The 8,992-nt window shown below is 43.2% G+C and overlaps 1 protein-coding gene across 1 annotated transcript in view; it reads left to right on the plus strand.

The window, feature by feature from the left end:
- The window catches only part of spata17 (spermatogenesis associated 17), a 44,538-nt gene extending 35,883 nt beyond the window's left edge, over positions 1-8,655 (plus strand). Inside the window, exon 10 of the mRNA XM_056412921.1 lies at positions 8,592-8,655. The gene's annotated coding sequence lies outside the window, so the exon portion shown is untranslated. The remainder of the gene's footprint in view (positions 1-8,591) is intronic.
- The last annotated feature ends 337 nt before the right edge of the window (positions 8,656-8,992 follow it).

The raw sequence follows: 8,992 nt of genomic DNA on the forward strand, positions 1-8,992 counted from the left end.
AATGCCTAATTACAGAATGTGTTTTCTTTCTCAATTGTATATGTGAAATAAATATGTCAATATTTTAAGTACAGTCGCCCTATTATTCATCATGACCTCTATTTGTGATGAAAATTATTGAGAAAGAACTTGGTGGATTTGCTTATTGTTTTATTTTCTTTGAGACAAAACAAACACATCTTTTCACGATGAGCTTGTGAGGGTCTTCTGTTGCAGCTCTCTAGTGGTACTGTCTTCCCAGGGAGGACACCACCACGGCCAGGAACTTCTGGAGAGCAGCCTGGACTTCACCAGTGAAGTCTTTGCCCATCTGAGCAGCGACCACGATGGCCAGGCAGTCGGAAATGAGCTGCAACACAACAATAACTAGAATGGGCACTCGGTAGAGCGCATACCTTCGCATATCACAAGATTGGGCATTGAATTATGAACATTTTGGCATTAGTTGCATGCCAATTGGACAAAAATGTATCGTGTTATGGTAAAAAAAAAGATTTTGACCTTTCCATGACCTTGACCTTTGACCCGATTGATCCCAAAATCTAATCAAATGGTCCCCGGATAATAACCAATCATCCTACCAAATTCCATGTGATTCAAGAAGATTTGACCTGTTCATGACCTTTGACCTTGACCTTTGACCCGATCGATCCCACAATCTAATCAACTGGTCCCCGGATAATAAACAATCATCCCACCAAATGTCATGCGATTCGGTTCAATACTTTTTGAGTTCTGCGAAAGATTTTGACCTGTTCATGACCTTTGACCTTGACCTTTGACCCGATCGATCCCAAAATCTAATCAACTGGTCCCCGGATAATAAACAATCATCCCACCAAATTGCATGCGATTCGGTTCAATACTTTTTGAATTTTGCGAATAACACGCATACAAATAAATAAATAAATACACGGCGATCAAAACATAACCTTCCGGCATTTTCAATGCGAAGGTAATCAACATACAAGCTAAACATATGACATTCAAGCGGAAGCGATGAAAATAGATTTTTACAAATAATCTCACCTCTCCTTCTGGAGGTTCAGTCAACTCCTCTGATTATAATTTTTTTTCTAAACTGGCTATTATTGGAGGACGGCAGATAAAATGCATACAGGAAAGAAGTTTGATCGTAAAAGCACATTATTCAGAGCTGGTTAGAACACTATAAAACGACCCCGACACCTCGGGGCAGAAACATCAGTTGGTAAATAAAGTACAAATGTTGGTTAACTATCTAATTTAAAAACTAAACGGTAGAAAATATGCTTTTGAAAAGTTGTCTGCTGCTCCTTGAAATGGTTTCTTTGTTTCTCCGCGTTGCATTAGTTGGGAATTCTGCATCCGTTCCATGATTAATGCGATTGAGTGTCACTGAGAAGAGCTCTCTGAAGCATCTATCCATCTAATTCCATCTATCACTCCATCTCTCTCTCTCTGTCCTCTCATCCCCCTCTAATCCAGCCAACACTTCTCTGCAGGACAGAACAATGAATGTTTCTTCTCATTTACTCGTTCTTCTCACCCCTGTCTTTCTCTTTTCCCCTCTTCTTTTTCTTCCTTGTCTCATGCATCATATTACTACCCATATGAGAGCAAAGGAAGTGTGAAGAGTGGCGTGTGTGTGTGTGTGTGTTTCGGCGAGTGTGTGTGTTTTGAAGAGGGACCCCATGCTGTGTATGTAATTTCTTGTTTGTACATGGTTCCCAAACATCTTTGACCACTGCGGAGCGGGGGAGAGATGTTTAGAGAGACGGGGAGGTTGAAAAAAAAAGGATTGAGAGAAAGGGAAAGAGTGGGGGGAGGGGAGGAGGGGGGGAGGAGGGGGAAACAGGATGAAAACAAAAAGCAGCTCGGGTTTCTCAGATGCATATTTCATCAATCATGTGAATAAGTCGTGGTGATTATGCATGGCGGTGGCAGGCCGAGGGGGGGCTGATTACCATACACCATAAAGGCTGCTTTCTTATCTCACACACACTGATTAGTTTCTGTCTGCAGATAGCCTCTCACGCTTCACTCTTTTTCTCACACACATACTCGCACGCTTGCAGGGGCGAGTAATACATGTAAACGTACAAACACGCACACACACACACACACACACACACACACACACAATGATGCTAAAATACAGGTGAAGGGAATTTACCAGGTGCCAGTGGGCCAACCCTAAGATTCAGATGAGAAAGTTTCTTAGAGTCTCTCATTTCTAACTGGTTTAACTTATCCGAGTGTCCAAATATTCTTCAAGAGAGCTGTGTTAAGACCATGTGATCTACTGATATAACACCTCCCAAAACATTGCATGTCAAAGGCGGATGTGATTTCTGTCACAAATAGCAGCGTGATGGACTGTTGACGATCCGTGATCCGAACAGATCCCCCCAGCTGGTTCAGCATCTGGTGACCTGTGGGTCAATAACACCGTTTCACCGTCATAGTGTGAAATAAAGTTCGGTATAACCCAATTATTAATGAAAATCTGTGATCAGGATATCGGCGTTCAAGCTTTTCTATTTGTCGATCCCTGGTAATGTTTCATTGTGAACAACAAATCAGTGTTGGAGTGGACAGGAGAGGAGCTTGTGTTGATGGAGGTCGGATTCAGGTACATTTGGGGCAGGGATGTCTATGTGTACAGATTGTAAAGCACTGCGAGACAAATTTGTAATTTGTGAAATTGGGCTCTACAAATAAACTGAATTGAATTGAATTATGAGGCATTCATTGAGCGAAAGTCAATTATAATGTTGTGATGTGTTCAAATGTAATCTTGTCAAATGTAGTATTGAGGAGAAACCTGTATACATCTCGTTGGTTGAAGGAGATGTTATCACCATGTTATCACAGCAATATATATATAATAGATAGTTGAAAGTGAATTATAAGCTGTTATAATATAGCCAAACAAAGTGTGCAATTATCTGCTTCACCAACTGGTGAGAGGAGTTGGGGAAAACAATAGACCTAAAGACCATAACCAAAAGGTATGAATGAAATACTGCAGGATTTCTATGGCACTGTGTGCAGTGGAAAGGGCGACCACTGCGGGATCAGCAGTTAGAATGAGATCTAGCTAGGCTAGTTTTAATGATGTATTATAAGCTGCTTCGGCTCGTGTTAGGAAGTTTAATGAAGCGATAAGGTCCTCGAGGCAGAACTGTATCGTCAATAATGTTCAAGGGTTTGCCGGCCCTCCGCGATACAGTACTGCCTCGACTACCTTATTGCTTAATTAAACTTCTTAACACTAGCCGAAGCAGCTTATAATTGTTGAGTATTCTGAAACTGGGCACTTCGCAGATGGTGGAAAAACAGGCTTCCGGACGCGCGTGGATTAAGTTATCAACATTTAATGGCAGGAAGTGTAAATCAAACATTTAAGGCGCTCTTCCTCGTGTCCCGGCTGCCGGCTCCCGGCTCGGGAGCTCAGCCTTCCCCTCGGGGCTTACCTGTGAAAGAGAACGAATCTCTCCAACACACGCAGTCTCATACTCTTCCTGTTTTTCGGTCAAACCGTCACTTCCGGTTCCAGTCGCTTTCACAATAAGAGTCCCGTCTTGTTATTGACTGCATTAGTCACCTTCACAATAAAAGTCTCTTGTTATTGTAAATCACTTCACGGAATTCAACCGGCTTCGTCAATCTATAATACTAACATACAGTCACTCTCATGCAACATACATTAATTCTTGCCATTTACATTTGCATAGAGTAAACATTACCCCTATGCTTCATAATACAGTAATAACAATATCAATATTCTCCTTAATATTTTCTATTATAATATCTTTCTGTATGTATTAATTTAAAACATAAGACCTCTGAAGATGTTATCAAAATAAACTATTACAACTTAACAATATACATCATTAAAACTACTAAATAGTTTTCTTTATCAATACAAATATTATCTTTTTTTTATGATCAAAAAGCCCTAGAAATTATTATATTAAAGTAAAAGGATAACATGTATAACTGTTGGTGGTTCACACTGACTTCAGAGCGGTTGAATTTATGTTTGGTACGGGAGCTGAAAGGTTTTATCTGCGTGTTATTTTGCGAACATCGCGATACATTTGACTTTATCCTCATTTCAGACCTGTTGTACGTTATATTTTCTCATTGGGTTATCATATCATTTTTAGCATTATGTTTGCAAAATAACACAAAAGACATAAATGAAAACATGTGTATCTATCTTTCAGGACCTTCCCCTCACTCAGTGGCCATCCTTACCATAATAACACGACGACGTTTTGACAGTTTTTCTCATGTATTTATGACTTTCTAATCTTTAATCTGAGAATATCCAAGGTTTTGTCATGTACATTTCCAATCTTAATCTCAGAATCAATCTAATTCAGATTATTGTTTTCTTCTAGATATTACCCCCAGCTGCATAATTTGCTTTTCTCTTCTCTTTGCAGAAAACACATTCTTCTACATCTAAAAATAGGTTGCTTCTAAAAAAAAATTTAAAAAAGGAGAAGCAGAGTTTTTACATCAGGCCTTTTGACACCTTTGCATCTGAAATGTATTCCAACGTGTATGTTGTCTATTTTTACTGGCTTTCTTTGGGTGGACCGAGTGGTCACTATAGGAAATGAAAGTAGTATGGCTATCTTATTCTCAGGCTAATGCGTTGCAGTCTGTAGGTCATTTCCCTGCAACGTTGGCCTTTACATGGCGCAGGAGAGAGAAAGAGAGAGAGAGAGAGAGAGAGAGAGAGAGAGAGAGAGAGAGAGAGAGAGAGAGAGAGAGAGAGAGAGAGAGAGAGAGAGAGAGAGAGAGAGAGAGAGAGAGAGAGAGAGAGAGAGAGAGAGAGAGAGAGAGAGAGAGAGAGAGAGAGAGAGAGAGAGAGAGAGAGAGAGAGAGAGAGAGAGAGAGAGAGAGAGAGAGAGAGAGAGAGAGAGGGAGGGAGGGAGGGCAGAATTAGCTACGTATGAAAGGCCTCGCTTTGTGTCTCAACCAGGGAATTAGAAATTACTTCTTCTCTTGCGCTCCTCTCTCTCTCTCCCTCTGATATATAATGTAAACTCATTTAGTAACCAGGCTTGAGCTGCGTTGCGCTGTCTTGAGCGTCTGCATGTGAGGAGTGTGCCTGGGACGCATTAGGGCCTCCTGACAGGGGCCTGGGTGAAATAAGTGAAATTAATGGAGCTCCTTTCATGTCGGACAAGGCCGCGGCACCCCTTTCACGCCGCGTACAGTCACCGAAAAGTCAATACTTTTTTATTACTCCTCGCTTGCCCTACATTCCCTGCTACAAGTGCTCCGTTCGCTAATTGGTTTCAGTTTGCAGAGAAAGAGAGAGGGAGAAAGAAAGGTAGAAACGGGAGAGAAAGAGAGGGAGAGTACTCCATCCCGAAGAACACTGAGGCAAATAAATCAATCTGATATTTTTTTTTTTTTCTCTCCCCGCTGTCTTTTCTCATTGAGCAACATCATGGCCGAGAGAGGGAGAGATGAGAGGGAAATAAAGGAGAGAGCGAGAGGGTAAATGGTTGGTTAGAGCGCGCCTGGTCCCCTGGGAGCGTCATGATATCTGGGAGCCTGTTAATGGAGACGAGTGGTTAAAGTGGTCGAGGGCCAGGTCAACCCAGGGGGCTTCTAACCGGCAACCTCACCTCCAGTTGGCGGCTCGCGCTCCGGGCTCAGAGGCACAATGGAGCAATTTATACCAAAAAATCTAGTTCCAGACTGACGCGTTGATAGATTTTTTTTGCAGAAAATGACATCCGTCTCCACGCGTGCGCCGATATTGTGATCGGTCTTTACCTGCCGAGGCCTGCGGAGTGGTTGTTTATCGGGTCGTGTGCGTTTCTCAAGCCGCCAGTGTGCCAGTGCGTGTTGTTATCTTGCATTCTGGTGATGACTCGTGGTGCGGAATGAACAGAACAACGATTTGCAGTTTAAAAAAATGGAGCTAGGAAAACATCTTGTGAACGATTTGGAATTTGACTGCTGTGGAAACTTCATAATTGGGTGTGTCTGCATTTCTGCAATTATACTGTGTGTGTGTGTGTGTGTGTGTGTGTGTGTGTGTGTGTGTGTGTGTGTGTGTGTGTGTGTGTGTGTGTGTGTGTGCGCTAAATGTATGTGTCCTGTCTGCCAGTATGCTGTTCACTGTTGGGCTAAGCTTAAGTGGCAGTGGGGTTAGCCTCTTTCAGAAACAGCACAGCCACAAATTGATGTGACACTTTGAACCCCCTTCATCCCTCCCCGCCACCTCACACACACACACACACACACACACACACCAATCAGCCTCCAGTTAAAAGGAGGTTCCACCAGTCTCATTTTCTTTCTGCGTCCCAGCTTTTCACAGCTCCAGAGTGGGGCTAGGGTAGGTTTGGGGGGGTTACGACGTGTGTGTATATGTGTGTGTATGTGTGTGCATGCGAGCGTGTGCGTATGTGTGTGAAGGAGCTGTCACACAGGGCTGGCATCACCATCCAGTTTGCCATCTCTTTCTCAGCTTGACAAGTCCCTGCTTCCTACCCCATGGCTAACACGCACGCACACACACACACACACACACACACACACACACTGTCTCTCGGTCTGTCTGTCTCTCACACATATGATATGTGAACAGACCGATCACTAACTCACATGCACTGTATGAATGCATACAACGAAAACATGTTCACACACACACACACACACGTCCGTCATGCTGCATATTACACAATGCATGTTTGACAAAACCTTTAGCGTGCTCTGGACCCCGTGACAGTAACACATCACATCCCATCATTGTTACTGAAAATGTAGCTGAATTTAGACTGGACTTGAACTTTTGTGTGCAAGATTTCGAGAGAGAGAGAAAGAGAGAGCGAGAGAGAGAGAGAGAGCGAGAGAGAGAGAGAGAAAAAGAGAGAGCGAGAGAGAGGGAGGGAGAGAGGGAGGGAGAGAGAGAGAGAGCGAGAGAGAGAGAGAGAGAGAGAGAGATCTTCTCCGCAGTGTTTGGCGTCAGAGGGGTTCTGTTTGTTACAAGGACAGGCTTGTCCCCGCCCCCAGGCTTCGGCATTACGATGATTGTCATGGCGATGGAGTGTGAGTGACAGGCGGGTTCACATGTGGTAGCCGGGGAGCAGGAAGCCCGCACCGCCCCAGTCCCTGACATTAGTTTGTCCTTCATCAAAACTTTACACTCGTTTATTACTGCTCTCTCTCCCTCTGTTGCAAAATCTCTCTCATTTACTTTTTTTTTTTTTTTTTTACCATCTGTCCCTCTCATGTGCTGATCTCTTTTTCTCTCCTTTATTCTATTTCTCCGGCACATGCGTTCTCATTTACATTTAATTTAATACTCATATATCTCCACTTCTTTTTACATCCTTGTCTCTCTTACCCTTTTTCTAATTTTTCTCTTGCTGTCACTTGCCAAGCATGTGTTTATTTGAGTGTTTTTTTGGACACCACACTGCACTTTCACATGTATAGTGCTTTCCCCACGTGTGTGTCTGTTTGTGTGTGCGTGTGTCTGTTTGTGTGTGTGTGTGCAAGCATTTTTATCCCTGTGCATTTTGTACTTTTTTTTGTCGAGATGTATTTGTTGATGCAAACGTCCATGTCCGTGTGTGTGTGTATGTATGTGTGTGTGTGTGTGTAGGTGTGTAGGTGTGTTTTGGTCATAGAGCTTTTTGTGCAACGCAGCAGAAAAGGAGGTCAGGCTCTGCACAGAGACTCCGGCATTCATCATTAGCCTGCTGGTAATGTTGCCCGTTACAACCGTGATTAAGAGCCCCGCTTAGTTCCAGCAGCCGGTGCAGACACACACACACACATAAACACACTCACACACACACACATACATACTCTCCCCTGTCTACTACGTCTCAGGTGCTCTGTAGTTCTACGGGAATCTCTCTCTTATACGTTAACAGCCAGTTCAGCGTGCGCTCATGTGAGGGTGTGAGTTGTTCGGGGTCTGTGCTGGACATGGACTCTCACTGCGAGGAGGCTTCAGGGCCTGATGAGGAACCTGTCATAGTCAATCATGAAAAGAGCAATTCACCGCTCCACACACACACATACACACACACACACACACACAGCAGGAAGTTGCACATGGTCTTGATGAGTGTATTTCTGAATCATAATGGATGGACGTACACCTTCATCTCCATTTATGAAAGTCAGAAAACTGTCATATTAGCCTTCAGCCGTCTTCATTGAATAGTTATTTTTGTATGGAAAACATCCACTTAAAAGCACGTTTGCCTTGCTGCCCCTAAACAAATGTCATCAAATCCCACATTACATCCTCACAACTTTAAGTCAGATGGCGGGAGTTGGTCCGTATGTGTTGAGATGCATATCCAGCAGGTGAAGATAATAAAAGACACAGACTGCTTCCCCTGTCTGGATCATTTCCCGCCGTGGTTTTGGACCTGTGATTGGTTTGCACAAGGACAAACCAGGGAGTTTGTAATAATGAATGTTTGAACTCTGATTTATTAACTTAATCAAGGCAAACCTGATGGAATGTCCACCCTTTTGCCTATTGTTCCTGTTGTAACAAAAAGTCTCTCCTCCCCCCCCTCTTGGTCCTCTCTGCCTCTCCTCCTCTCCAGCCGGTCAAGACATTGTTCTCCACCTCCATCCTTGATAAGTGTGCTCCTCTGTACTCCGAGGCTGGCAGCAGTGTGTGACACACCTCCTTCTGGCCTGGAGAAAATGAAGAGAAGTACAAATAAAGATTGATTATTGTGTTTACTACATTGTTTTTATTTCAGTGCCAAATGGGTTCATTAGTCTTTTTAAGTTTAGCGACGTCACCTTCTGATCAAATGAATGTATTCTGCAGTCAGCTGTTTAGTTTGTGAGTGGGAATGTGCAGCAGAAGCAGGTCCAGTCGGGTGAATAAACACCTATACGTCACTGTGTTGATTCAATATCAAAAATATAATTTTGTTGTGAAAGAAACACCCATAACAGGTATAATTTATAAAGAGTCACAGGATTTTTCCAACCA

This window comes from Pseudoliparis swirei, chromosome 4 (genome assembly GCF_029220125.1).
Source record: "Pseudoliparis swirei isolate HS2019 ecotype Mariana Trench chromosome 4, NWPU_hadal_v1, whole genome shotgun sequence".
Taxonomy (NCBI): Eukaryota; Metazoa; Chordata; class Actinopteri; order Perciformes; family Liparidae; genus Pseudoliparis; species Pseudoliparis swirei.